Source organism: Lissotriton helveticus, chromosome 8, assembly GCF_964261635.1.
Source record: "Lissotriton helveticus chromosome 8, aLisHel1.1, whole genome shotgun sequence".
NCBI classification, from domain to species: domain Eukaryota; kingdom Metazoa; phylum Chordata; class Amphibia; order Caudata; family Salamandridae; genus Lissotriton; species Lissotriton helveticus.
Window position 1 is genome coordinate 169,406,773 of NC_136069.1, and position 15,245 is coordinate 169,422,017.

Here is a 15,245-nt window from a genome sequence, read left to right on the forward strand (position 1 = left end):
ACGGGAGAAGCAGTCTTTGGAAGTGAAGGCAGGCAGGTCCTCCGGGGTTTTCAAGGTTGCTGGCTGCAGGACACCCCGGGATTTCGCAGGAGCAGGTTCGAGGGGAGACAGGCCTGTAGGGCTGGGGCCAAGTCAGTGGACATTGTCCTCTTGTTAGTTGGCTGCACAGATGTTCGGTCCTTCTTTTCTTTTTGTCGTTTCTGGATCTGAGGGGGCAAGGTTCAGGGTTTCCCCTAAATACTAGATTTAGGGGTGTTACAGGTAGGTAAAGGGCAGGGACCAATGGGTCCCTTCCCTGAGGTGGGTACACCCCCTATCGTGCCACCCTCCAGTGGGATGGGGCAGGAGCCTGTCCCTGGTTGGTTGGGTCCCCCCATCCTCAAGATGGCGGGGACTCAGATTTGTGCTTCACCTCGCCTCACCCACCTGAGGGGTGGAGTTGGCAGAGGTGGGCACACCTCTTTCCCTCACTTGTTTTTCCCGCCGGCTCTTTTAGGGGTACAGGGCTCATGCACCTGTACCCTCAACACTGGCATAGGGCACCCAGCTAGAGGGATGACTGATCTATGCCAGGGCAGTGGGTTGTAGACATGGCACACAGGGATGTGTGCCATGTCGACTCTTTATTTTGTTCTGCACCAAAACACGCAGCCTGCAAAGGCAGTGTTTGTATGTAATGGTACAGGGCCTCGAAGGGTTGCACAATAACTGCTGCAGCCCTTAGAAGTCTTCCCTGGTCACAGTGCCCTGGGTACCCGTGGTACAGGGGCTGACCTGTGGCCAGAGATGCCAATTGAGTTAGTTTTGGGGAAAGAACACAGGCCCTGGGAACCTGATTGGCAGGGACCCAGGGTACACCAAGTAAAAGTGCATCAGTAGTCTGGCAAAAAGTGGGGGGTTACTGCAACAGAAACACACTTTCCTACACCCACTCCGTGTCCTTAGAACTTCTGGACAAACGCACCTTATCACTTCACTGGTGATCGTCTACAGCTCCCCCTTCTCCCCCCCACCAGTAACCGCTTGGCACAGGGCAATGCAAACGACGGTCAGCCGGGGAAGATGCCCTCCGCTATAAGGAGGTGCGACACCTGTGGAAATACCCGATTTCCTACCAATGGGCCACCAAGCTAACACTTCAAACAGGAGGTGAGCAATGATGATCTTCCCCCATGACATCACACACCCTGCACAACCACGATGCATCGCACCACTTTCAAGGGTTTCAACATCAGCATTCCCACACCGCCTCTTCTAATTTATCCCAGCATACACACCTTGTATACCTGCTCAGCCAAACTAGCCGCAATACCACCATTACCAGAAACACGCATCTGCTAATACTCTGCCCGCCCACCCACCGGATGTATGACGGTACAACGCGTACCGTTTCAACACGTGCCTTTACAAAGCGTCTTTAACAACCTAAGTCGTTACAACGACTTGCATTGTTGGGCGTGAATAGTATAATTTACTATTCTAACACCAGTCCCCGTGGATAGTAGGGAAGGTGTTGGAATAGTAAATATACTATTCTTTATCCTTTAGCGACCTCCAGCGCAAGTCGTGGTTACGACTTGCGTTGTAAAGGACGCATCGCAAAAGCACTGCGGGGTAACATCCGTGTTGAAAAGGATGTTCCCCCCACCCACCTTATATCCCAGATACCCCCGTTTCTCCCTATTGTACTGATGAGGCATCCCATAACCATTTCCACCCGGTGCATACCAGGGACACTAAAAACTCTTGGACAAGTTGTACTCACTACTGTTATTGTACTTTAAATGCCGGGACTCAAGGAAACTGTATGTAATATTTTGCCTTACTTGGCTCTGATACCCGTTATTGTATATTACTTTTACTTGCATTCTAAAATCGAATAAAATATATCTTCTAAAAAAATAAATGATAACTTTTTTTAAGTCCCCGCTTGTGAAGGTGGCCATGTTGCTCTCGCAAAAACAGGCAATCAAAAATAGGAGTGAAAAAATCAGGAGTCTGGATAAAGTCGGCACTCATCAGTAGTCGTTCCACTTTCCATAGGACACTGTTGCTGTTTCTAGAAGTTGTGGTAGTACCAGTATCAACATGAAGGCCTACTTGAAACGCTGAGATGGGGAGTGGGCGTTGGGGGGCAGAAGGGAGTTCGTTTTTTTCTTGAATTCTCAAGCAGGGAAAAATTCTACGGTAGTGAGTCCAACACCAGCCATTTGCTTCCTGTGTGTCTTTCACCTGAATATTGATTGAGTAATCTGTTTTGCAAGGTTCTGCGAATCTAGAGGAAGTCAACCTATGAGGAAGAAGAAACTGATGATGCCAAGTATGCTACAATAAAAGATTAGAACTTGAGGCTGTGGAGGTGCAAGCATTGGCCTTAACAATGTCTTGATTCCAACTTTTCAAAGGGTTCTGGGATTCTATTGCTATCGTTGTATTGTGTGGCTATAAATTAAACATTAAAGAGCAGAATCGCCACATTTCCGATGTTTCTTCCTTGGGGATAATACGGTGTTTTGTGGGATATGCAGGAGGTTCAAGCACCAGGATGTATTATCAGAGGAAGGGTGACCTTATAGCCCCGTCCTCTTTGGAACTAATTGGAAACAAGCACTACAAAGATTGTCCATTGGTTATTAGCAACAGGATTTTCTCAATCAGCCACCATTAGAAACAAAATACCAACGCGTATACAACAACTCTGTACACAAACCATTATATGATCAATGAATGTGATCTTTTACAAATACAACAAATCAAAAAGTAACTTTCAATTTATCATTTGACTATACGTTTCCTGGGGAGAAGTAAAAAGTAGATAAGTCTATAGGCATACAGAGAAAAAAAAAGTATAGGGAAGGGTATGGCATTCTTAGTAATACAAGTTTAAACTACAGTGACACAAGCATTAGTGAAGAATGGTAAAACTGACCCTAGCAATGATTTCTAGAAACACTAGTATCAAGGAACTGGAGAGACACCTTGCTACCCACAGAGGATGAATAAATGAGGAACTCCGTGACTTTTGGCTTTTAGGTCACACAATATTAATCAAACAAAGGTGCTCACCAGAGGTTTAGAAAACGTGGGAAACATTTCCTTATGCTAAATATGCAGGTACCATTAATTGTAATGTGCCCATGCAACAAGACAAACACAATATCATGTCTGCTAAACGAATTATATGGGCATATATGACTTATATGCATTAAATATATGACTGAAAATTACAGATTTTTAAACGTCACTTTTGATGGCCACCTCGGAGACTCAAATGTCTTGAACTGGACAGAAGCCCCCTGAACCTGCCTACACCCAACATGGGCCCACGATAAGGCAATTTCCTTGAGGGCAAGATTTTTATAAGTTAGCAAGATAGCTGCTTCAGAGCATTACAGGAGCCTATTATGGGAGGTTACAGCAAAAAAATAACGATTAATATGATCGTATGCACCAACATTCCAATGTGTGTCCCTTTTTAACTTAGTAAATCTCTCTTTGGTGGGTGGAATGTTCTAATAACATTGTAGTTCTCATGCCTGGGTGCTCTACCATTTGTTAAAGTTCCTCGGTCTTGTCATAAGGCCTTGACCTGCAAATAAAGGCATACAACTCAGAAGGCCTTCAATAACCGATACACTTGGCAGCAGGTTGCAAGGCTATAATAGTATGCTTTCGCAAGGGAGCATTTCACTGTCATGGGAGTTCAAACAAAAACATAATTCATTCAGAACTTGGAACCCCTTTGTATGAAGATGTGTGATTAGGCTTAAGCACTCTCTGCAACCTGAAGCGTCCCCGTGATTGGAAAACAAGTGAACACAAAAGAACATATAGCAATATCAACCTTTCACAAACTATCACAAAGCTCTAATGAATTAAGGATCTATTGCTAGCCAACTTGCTGGTACCTATTTCACTCTTCTCTTGTGGGTGAAACACCGTTGGTCGTGTTGTGGTTGGTTTGATCTATAACTTGCAGAGTTAAGTACAGGTCTCCGCAGGACCTCAACCAACTGACCCTTCGTAATAGCTTCATGAATCACATGTCAGTGTAAAATATATTCACACGGTGCATACAAACACCGAGTATAATAAATCTAGGGGGAGATCGTGCTGCATAAAAAGTTGACAAAAAATTCATAAGACACCGGTGCGGCGACTATAATCTCTTGATGCACTAAAACAACATGGCGTCGACATATTATTTATAAGTAGTAGTTCTCCTAAAGCCAACTTGTTGCTACAGGTCCGGCAACTTTTTGTGACACGTTTAAACCAACCAACAGAAAAAAATCCACTTTGAAAACACAGTTTCTTATGTAAACATCGGACAAAAATATGCATTTGTTTAGCATATGCGTTTAAAAAACTATTTGCCTTCTTATTATCTCGAAGTTAACATTGGCCCTGAAGGTAGGCTGAAAGCTAGTTGGTTTATTCTTGACCTTTAAAAGTTGTGAGGCGAGTTCCTTGGCTTTGTAATGCGAACCCGGTTTAACATTTTTAACGGCAAGGGGTGCAACACAAGAATGTTCTGGACAGGCACAGCCCACACCGGCCTTTGTCTTCGAGGAAATGGCGACAAACAAGGGCAGGATGGGTGCTTGATAGCAGTAGAATGACAGCAAAGGGCACCTCATTATCCGATGCTCAGTTTAACCGCAGTCATCAGCACAACAAGCGGGGACGGTTTTACCTCATACCGTGTTAAGAAAAGGGTCTTTTGAAATAAGAGCCACCCATTTGTTGGGGTGTAAATGCGACCATTTGTTTATCACTTGCATACCAACACATTGTAGTCCCCTCAGTCTTTATGAGAAGCCAGTTTCACACTCACATGATGGGAAAAGAGGCGCCACCCCCTGTAAAGCTGCAATGGCGCCAAGCCTGCCTCACATACCGGTGATATGCTAAGGAGGAGGACTGTTCTGAATACCAAAGGCGGGATCCGACCGAGCATTATTACACTTTTTCGTTTCCTCGTCATTTAAAAGATCAATCGCAATTACTCACTGAAATTTACATTTTGCAGCAAGATGGACACACTAACATTCAGAGTTGCCCAAAGTTTAGAGTTAAACCAAAAAGAATCAGCACTGAAATAAAATACCTATAAAAATCACATCAAATAAACTTACTTTTAAGGCTGAAGTTCAATTCAACGCCGGCTTTAATTCGCTCCCACTTCGGCGCCCGCCACAATCAGGCTTACACGCCAACAGACACGATTTAGGCGGGAGAATACCGATTTTTAAAAGCCAAGAAATGCTTTACTTCAGCTTCCTCCCGCTTAAAATTGTTCTCCCTCAATCGAAGTCGATAGGAAATATACACAACCCCAATTTTGTTTTTCAAATTCTCCTGCTCTACAGGTTTAAAACGTTGGCATGTCCCGTCTAAATGAACGTTTTAATACCGTGTTTTGACAGTTCTTTTGTTTTACTATCTGTAAAACTCTGAGTTTTAGTTTTTACAACCGACCCAGTTTATGGTGTCCACCCGTCTACACAGATACAAGCTGAGATGCTTTACTGTAGGTCCGATTAACTTGTTATAACAATGTCAAGCCTGGAATCTGGGCCTTTTACGTTAGTACCTAAAGGCAACTAAACTAATTTAAAGGAAGTTAGGCTGAAAAGCTGAGTTGGCTTGTACACCTTTGAACCGGCGGATAGCTGCAGCCGATCCATAATGCACGCAGCTCCCTACTGATGCCCAGACAATATCACATATCTGCATACATGCCAATAGACCCGATTCAGGCGGCCGCCTGAAATTGCATTTTCTACAATAGAAGTCAATGGGGAATTTTCATTCTCCCGATTTTTTACTTTAAATCTCCCACGTCCCTGTCCTAAAATGTTGGCATGTATGTATCTGGCTCAGATGAAAACGTGTTGCTCTTCTTGACTCACAAACCCGGAAACTGGATTTTTTAGTTAGGAGAATACTGGCTGAAAGAAGGCCTTTGTTTGCGCACACAGATCGAGTTTATTGTTAAACCTCAGTTAGAAGGATCCACATAAAGGATCCATGTATCCGGTGCAGAATTTAACATTACCCTGCCCTGGCTAGAGAGTGACCAAATGCTAATGGGAAAGGTGGCAAAGGTTTGCCATTTCCTCAACTAAAGCAGGTAGATGGAGCTCCGCATTTTGACCCGTCTGTAGTTGGTCGAGTTAGTGGTATTCAGGCAAGCCTACAGACAGATACATAAAACACGGCTATAAATAGTTTGGAGAAGAATAGTGCCCAAAGCTAATAACTCTTAGGCACAGAACTAAGAGAACTAGAGCTCCACTGACATCAATAACACACAGCTCTGCCTCCAAACTCTTCCAACCATAGTGCAATCGCTCTACAAAAACTTTTTTTTTTTTAAACTACACAGAATTGGCCATTGAACAACTTCCTCATACTTACCAAGACAAAATACAATTCCTTCTATCCACCATTTCCAACAGCATATGTGCATTCAAATTGATCTATATTTCAAACATATTTCGGATTTCACCCACCATTCATAACAAAGCAAAATCACTCCTTGGTGACACATTCTCACTACACAGTCTCGTAAATAAGGAGAAAATGGGGTTAGAGACCTATATATAAAGTGATCTCTTGTAGGGTACCAGTATCCTGTCAGCTAGGGTTCATGTGTTGCTCCAACAAAGCAATGCGCATAGTTCCCATGTGGTGGACATCGCTATAGTATCAGTTGAAAGCACACACTCAATAGTTGTAAAGATTAGCAGTTTTTTAAAGCAAAACATTAGATACAGCCAGCTGACCTGAACTGAAATTGATCTACTGATAACTTTCCAACTCCTATCAAAAAACTCCATGAATACATAAATGTACTAAAACAAAACAAATACAACACATTACTACATAACTGCCCATTTTACAAACAAAAGATAATGCCAATAGTTTATCACCTCATAACAAGAAATAAAGTGTAGCCACTCCTCATGTCCTGGGGGCTTTCATACTCTGCAACCACATTGCATTTTACAACCTTCATAAATATGAAAAGGTTTCATCAGCATTGGCATACCTATTTTTTGGTACCCAAGGAAAAATTTGAACTCTTTCATCTCCCATCCTGCCAATCAGAAATGTGATCAATCACATGATCACCATCCACTTCATTCCACCCTGACAAACAATCACAATGGAACCATTTGCATGCCAGACAAGTCGCCACATCATCACAAATGGTTGCTTACCAGTAATGCATGCAGAGTAGTCCTTAATTAACACATTTCTGCTCCAACAGTCAAACACATCCAACTTACTTCACCAATGTCAATCGGATAGAACGTTTCCTCACTCGTTCTGTTTTTTTTAGGTTTCGACCTGGCGAAAAGCTGCGCAAGCAGCGGTTCGCGCAGGCGAAATCTTTTGTGAAGAGTATGGTGCTTTGTTACGCCTCTCACTTTCATTGGCTACCTCCATAACTGGAGGCTAGCCATTGGAAGTGAGATCTGCCTGTCATCGTTCGAGGCGATTCGTGGGCGTTTCGGCGATGTTTTTCTCATCCTGCCTCTTTCTGACGTCATATGGCTGTGGGCGTGTATTTTTTTTTTTCTCCCTTGATGTTTTCGTCTTTTTGGAAGTGTCTTTAGCCGGAGTGGTCGGCGAGATTTACGTTGCCAGGAAGTTGTTGTGATTTCCGATCAGGTAAGCAGCATTCTGTTTATACTTTTGCTCGTGTTCCGTCTTATGTCGTCTCCCCTTTGTGTGTCTCGTTGCTGTCATGTTCAAGTTAAAGGTAAGTGCTAGGGAGTGCAGAGTGCAGGTACATTCAAGGCTGTCACATGCCTATACGGACGCTTGTTGACCGAGCGACTGTCGCCCCTGGATGTTCTGAAGGGCAAATGGGAAGCGGATATTGGTAGGTCCAAACACGAGACGACATGGCCTCAACTAGTGCGACGTGCCAGGAAGGGTACACGAAACGCCAGGTTCCAATTGGTTGAGTTCTTCACATTACATAGGGCCTATTTGACGCCGGTTAAAATCCTATAGTATTTCGGTGGCTCCCTGTCACAGTGCCCGAGGTGTAATGCAGACAGGGCTGATTTCCGGCACATGTTCTGGTCTTGTACGGGGTTGGGGGTCTTACTGGGAGGAGGTGATAGCATGTTTGAATCAGGCGACAGGACGAACGATAGAAGCAGAGTTGGGGGCTTGCTTGCTACTTTGGTTCCCACATACCCCCCGCACGAAGATTACTAGTAAGTTTTATGACTTAGGGTTAATTATGGCAAAAAGGGAGCTTACCATGCACTGGAAGTCGAAGACGGAGTCTAATTATCTGAGGTGGAGGGCGATTTTTTAAGTTGGGCAGGTAGCGAGGGGACACTTCGATTACAGCTAGCTAAGCGCACTGAATGATAAGGCACTAGAGGCGGCCAGGGTATGGGGGGCTTTGGTGGAGGATCTCCAAACTCCTGCTGTGGATGCTGAAGAAGGGGAGGAGGATGTGGATCAGGTTGAAAGTGCAGTATTGGCGAACCAACAGGAAGAAAGGCATGAGATGATGTACCAAGTTGTAGTATGAGGGAGGGCCACTTTGCATATTCCGGACTTAATAACACTAGTGAACCATAGTGGTGACACCAGGGAACATATCTCTTACCAACGGAGTTCCCTTTTTTTCCCCCCATTTTTTTTTAGCCCCAGTTCTTTTCCAGGAAGTATTGTGTTGTTCGTTTGGCTGGAAGACAAAACAGTTGGGTAGCTCCAACCGGGGGCTAAATAGGATGGGCAAACTGACAGGGGGTGTGAGTAGAGGGGAGGGGGTGTTAGGATTGTTGGAGGGTGGGGCGTTTAGTGAGCAACCTTGAATGAAATAAGAATATTTGATGAGTCACCTGTATAATGGCTTTGTATATGACTATCATATAAAAGGTTCTGAGGGAAGTTGAAAACAATAAAAAATCTTTTTACAAAAAAAAACTATAAACTGTTCTTTTGTATCTTTTGAACATTTTCTTCTCATTGTAATTTTTAGATCTCGCCTACGCAGTGCGCTGCATAGGAGAACCTTTAGCCGTCGTTCTGCTCTTTTTCGAAGCACATTCTTGTGCTTGTGGCGGCAAGCACCTTGCGGGAGCGAGCAGAGCGCGCCACAAGCACGAGTATGTGCTTCAAAAAAGAGCCGATTGCGCACTCACGCAGCACTCCCGGGCTCTCTCTCTCTCTCCTCTCGCTTTCTTTCTCTCTGTCTCTCCCGCTCTCTCTTTCTCTAAGCTCTCTCTCTCTCTCTCTCTCTCCCAATCGATGATGTAGCCTTCTCATCCTCTTAGACCTCTCGGCTGCGTTCAACACAGTTAATCATACCCTGCTACTCAATGTCCTCCAGGAGAGAGCGGGCTTGGAAAAGACGGTTCTAAAATGGTTCTCCTCCTTTCTCAACAACCGCACACAAAGAATAAAAATCAAAAGCTTCGAATCGGACCCTCTCCCCATTAGTAGAGGAGTCCCACAGGGGTCAGTACTCTCACCGCAACTTTTCAACATCTACATGGAGCCCCTCACATCAATTCTAAGGAACTCCAACATCCCCTTCCACCTCTACGCGGACGACACACACTATCTGGAAACCACTTTGATTGCAGACATTCACAGACTGAATGGCACACTCACAGAGGTTCAACATTGGCTCTCATCCAACCACCTCAAACTCAATGAAGAAAAAACTGAAGTGCTCCTCATCTCGAATAAAGATGAAAACCCCCAAATAGTAGAATGGCTCAAAGCCTTAAACGCCCTTAATGTTCCTCTTGTACCTACAGACTCTGTAAAATTCGTAGGGATCACTCTTGACCACAAACTGGACATGAAAGAACACACGTCAAAAACTGCCAAAAGTGCTTTCCTTAACCTGAAACTTCTCTACAAACTGAAATCCTTCCTCCCCACGAAAGATCTGAAACAGGCCACTCGGGGACTGGTGCTCTCCAGAATTGACTATGGCACTGCAGCTCTGACTGGAACGGCCAAATCTCACCTGGGACCGCTGACCACTACCCTCAACGCCGCAGCAAGAATGGTCACGGGAACAAAGAAATACGAGCACATCTCCCCGGCTCTCAAGGATCTGAAGTGGCGCCCTATTGACAACGAGCCAGCTTCCGTACAGCTTGCCTCACACACAAAGCCCTACATACAGGCAAACCAGGATATCTGGCCACCAAACTCAAAAGGGCCGGTCAGTCTAGGTACCTCAGAAGCTCCAACACGCTCCTACTCATTCCTTTGAAATCACAGAAACACAAAACATCTAGTAAATCCTTTGCAGGTAATGCTCCCAAGATATGGAACTCCATACCCCTCCATATCAGATTGACCGCCTCCTTCCAGAAATTCAAGATGCTACTCAAAGCCCTCTTCCTTGAGCGCTCTGGATCGTAACGAGAACCCCACGTTTGACTTTGAAAGACCACTATCTCTATGATCCCAGAGCCGGACGATTCGCTCTCGATCTCCGCCCTGTAGTGCGCTCATGTTATTATGCAGACTTTTACTTCCCACCTGTGCTCCCTGCTCTTGTTTACCGTCCTCACTGTCTTGTTGGTGCTTATTTGTATTTGATGTGAAGCGCTCTGATACCCTCGAGTCCAGCTAGCGCTATACAAAACTTCAATAAATAAATAAATAATGAAAGTTCGGGTAAAAGGCCATCATAAAAAGTCAAAACAAATGTTTCTTCAAATATTGTTGCTGTGTAGGTGGTATCAAGTACTGTTACACTGGTGTGCAATATTTATCTGTGTGCATATAAATTGGTCATATAGTGGTAAATGCTAAAGTTTGAATGTGGATTTAGCTTTATAAATCTATATTGTCTGAAGCACGAAGCCCTGGCATGGTTGAGGAGCTTCCTAACAAACCGCACCCGGCAAGTAACCATGGGTGCATATCGGTCAGAGGAAGTTGAAATCTCCAAGGGGGTGCCACAGGGCTCATGCTTAAGCCCCACGCTTTTTAACATATATGTGGCACCCCTAGCTAACATCATGAGAGCGTATGGATTCGTCCCAATATCCTACGCGGATGATACGCAACTCCTCTTTCCTTTCAAGACCTTCACTCCCGAGGTTAGGAACTCCTTCTCCCAGGGCATGAAAGCAGTGGCACACTGGATGTCCTCCAACTATCTGCAGTGCAACGTTGGAAAGACAGAAGTCATGTTGTTTGGTGAGGTAAAACTACTCTGGACTCCTGACTGGTGGCCACAAGATCTCGGCCCAGTACCTGAGCCTAGACAAATAGTCAAGAATCTGGGAGTCCGACTAGATCAGGAACTGACCCTCAAACAACATGGCAACCAAGTGGTGGGAACCTGCTTCCATGTAATTGGCATGCTGCGTAAAATTTTCCCCCTTTAACCAGATACAACTAGGCGGAGGTTGGTATAAGCCCTAGTCATGAGTCGACTAGATTATTGCAATGGTCTGCTACTATCGGCCAACGAGGGAGTCATGACAAGACTTCAAGTGGTCCAGAACACGGCTGCCCGCCTGGTCCTGAACGCCCCTCCTCGCACGCCTTCAAGACCCCTACTGACAAAACTTCACTGGTTATCTGTCAAACAGAGGGCAAAGTTCAAGGTATGCTGCACCATACATAAAAGCCTCAACGGAATGGGGCCTGCATACCTGTCCGCCAAATTTGTTCCCTATACACCCTCTCGGTCACTCAGGTCGAGCGAACAGGGCCTTCTCTGTGTACCTAGAGCAAAGAAGGCCAGACACGGAAGTAAGGCCCTATCAGTAGCTGGCCCTTCCCTTTGGAACAGTCTCCCAAAAACTCTCAGGCTATGTGTGGATCACCTTCCTTTCAGAAAAATGCTGAAAACATTCCTGTTCAATCATTAGAAGGCTGCAATTCTAACTCTTCCTCTTAACCAATGTGGTAGAAGTCAAAGGCGCGGAGATACTCCCCTGGGAGTCGAAGCCAGCGCGATACAAACATGCAAATAAATAAATAAATTGTTAAGTAAAATTATAAATATACATACTTTAGAAAAAGCTCATCTTCTGTGTGGCTGTAGAGCATAAACTTTTATGTAGTGTGATAGGAAGTATCCCTGATAGCGTTTGCTGTTTAGGTAGGTTTCGCTTCAGATATTATTCTGGTTATATTACTGGATTATGAGAAACGTTAGGTTACAATCTTTTTTTAAATTTTATTAGAGCTTGTTCTTGTGTGAACTATTGCCACTCTTCTTAGGAAACATAAATTACTCGGTCCACTTTAACCCTCTATTGAAATATTCGAGATGCTGGGTTATTTACTGGGAATGGGCATGCTCCACAAATATTTCCTAGTTGCACTGGTCTTTCATATGGTTTTCTTAACTCTCAAAATAGAAAGACAATTTTTCGTAAGATGCTGAGTTCATTCATGTTCAACTCTGCATCTCTCTTATCTTGGGATGGGATATTTCTAACTCTTTTACAGCAACTTCTTGCCCAAAATGTTTGTTTTAGTTGCTTTTGTTCTAATCTCTAACACTTCAAGATCTGGGTCGCAAGACATAGCTCCCCACCCTCATGATCCTTTGATTTACTCATCAGATTGAGAACAAATTGCTGAATCGCCTGTATTGCCTCAACCATGTTCACCAATGGTGTATAATCAATGGATGGTTGGAGGCAATATAGTTACTTCAGAGACAATCGCATCTCCCTGGTAATGTTAAGTCATCTGAATTTGTATAGCCCATCTACAACTAGTAACGCTCTGCATTACTTTCTTACTCTCTGTACCCTTAATAAGCATTCAAAAAGTTTACATCAATCAATTGCATAGTATTGTTTGTATGTGGTTAGTAGAGAAGACTTCTGTAGAAGCTTAATATTCTAATGGTTCGTATTTATTAAGGTAAAAGTTCAATCAACTAGACCAAGACAGGAATCTCTGTAGGAGCTATTTCTATGAAGGGGCGTTGAGAAGGACTTCTGTTTTTTGCTGAGCTAGATGGTTGGCTAGCCCAAGCCCAGACTGCACTGTGTATTTTATAATGCTGCGTTGTTTGCCGTTTATAGGGCTATGATGTGATGCAGTGAGGTTGTTCTATGCGCAAGTTAACTTTAGCTAAATGATACTAAAATGTTAGTGTGAAGAAAACCTGATGGTAAGATAATGTTGCTTTGCCAACTATACAGCTTTAGTGCTGCATTATACGAATTAGGCTGTCTTTACACTGGCAAGCTTTTATTGTTTGCAAAAAATTAATTATAGGTGAAATTGGATGGGTACTGTGTAGTATTACTTATTAGAATGGGTTTGTTGGTATGGGAATGTCCTCTGCAGTGTGTACTAGCGTGTTTTTCTCTCATGAGTGACTGCTGAGTGTATCTGGTTTTGGATATCTGGCCCTAGTCTCACGTTAATCTACTGAGCGCAGAGGCATAGGTCTTGTCCCTTGACTTAAGTAAAGTCCTGTCATGTGACCTGGAGGGGTACATCAAGCATGTCCTCATTTGGCCACAGAGGACTTCCTTACTTCCATCACCCTTTATACAACATTCAGGGATTTCCCACAAGTGCATATGACTGTTTGGTTAGACATTTCTTGTGTGTGTGTTATAGTACATACTTTGAAACAGCACATATCTACTGCCTACACTGTCCGCCACTGCCTTTGGAATCTGGGCCACTCGTTGTTTTTGGACTCCCATTGATTTAATTAAAATAGTCTCATTACTTTGTTTAGTTATGTGGTGTGCAGTTTATAGTTTAGAGGAATGTCTTATTTGATAGTGGATACCGGACAGTAAAGGACTGATCCACTGCACCACCAATAAATTCCTTTTTTTCTTTCATACAACAAATTGCCCACCTCCCTGGGTTAGCTGTCTAACAACCCACTGTTAGAAGAATCCAACCAACGGAGATGCAACAATCCACAGTAAATTCCTTATCATACAAGTACATTTATGAGTCACAAGTTTGCTTATGTAAAAAGGAATTTACTGTGGATTGCTGCCTCTCCATTGGTTGCATATATCTGATAGTGGCCACGAAGTTTAGAATATGCTAATTTATTGTTTAGAGAGTAATTATATTACACTGTGGCAAGCTCGGTCTTTGTTGTGCACGCAGCTAAGGACTCCGTGGTTAGTTTGTTCTGCTGAAGTGCAAGGTTGTCTGTCCCCTGCTGAGCCTGGGTGGCTGTCAAGTTCAGAGGCATCTTTGCTAAATCTCTGGCGTTGCTGTAATGTTGTATGCAAATTTAATTAGATTGATGTGTTCTACAGATGGTATTACTTACCCTCCTAAATGGCTTGGAACCTTGCAACATATATGATGGTGCTAGGTAACATCTCTTGTTGGCGAAGAACAAGGTATGACCATAACTTAATACTGATGTGCTTTTGAAGTGGCAAACACTTAGTCAACTACATGCTGTAGAACCATGATACAGATATAATTTGATAAGCATGTATTGCTGAGGTGGACAAAGTTGAGCCAGATAACTGGCTTGGAACCTTGCTTTGGCCAGGATGGTAGCCAGAGTCATATCTCATATGTGTGCCGCTAGTGTTGGTATATGTGTGAAATGTGAATGAACAGGGTCAAAGTGGACTGGTGTCATATTTTGATAGGCATATTGTATGAAAGTTGCATTCGGTCTACTATGTTTTTGTTGATGGTCATGTTGTGTATCTGCCATATTTGCATGTGATATCTAGATCCCAGGAGTTCTTCTTGATCGGACTAGAAAATTGGTAACAAATTTGGCTCTTAACCTGATAATTTGTTTCGTGGCACGGCACAACATTATACCCATATGTAATTACCTGCCTGAAAGCAGAAGGTAGAGCAGAGAGAAAATAACTATAACCGTTGTCAATAACCAGCAAATTAGTACAAAATGATATAGATCACCCATGAACCCACACCCCACTCTGGCATTAAAAGAGTGATTACATACCGTTCTTGGCTCTTCAATAGTATTCTTTAGTTTTAATGACCTCACTCTGCCACTCTGGGTGCAGTACTTCAAAAAATATTTAGAATTTACCCATACCACCAATTTCTCTACATGGTATATCTGCTCCACTGATAAAACTTGTTCTCCTGGCTTTACATGGGCTCAGTTGGTCACATATTTTATTAAATGATTAACTAATAGGTTTTAAAACCGTTGTAGGAAATGTTGGAACCATACCCTGTGATAGTTCCAGGCTAAATGTGGGTGGAACAACAACTCTGGCCCTCATGCA

General features: G+C 43.5%; 1 protein-coding gene across 1 annotated transcript in view; it reads right to left on the reverse strand.

Annotated features, from left to right (window-relative positions):
- Positions 1-15,245, reverse strand: part of GET1 (guided entry of tail-anchored proteins factor 1) — a 373,421-nt gene that overhangs the window by 354,259 nt on the left and 3,917 nt on the right. The gene's annotated exons all lie outside the window — the stretch shown is intronic.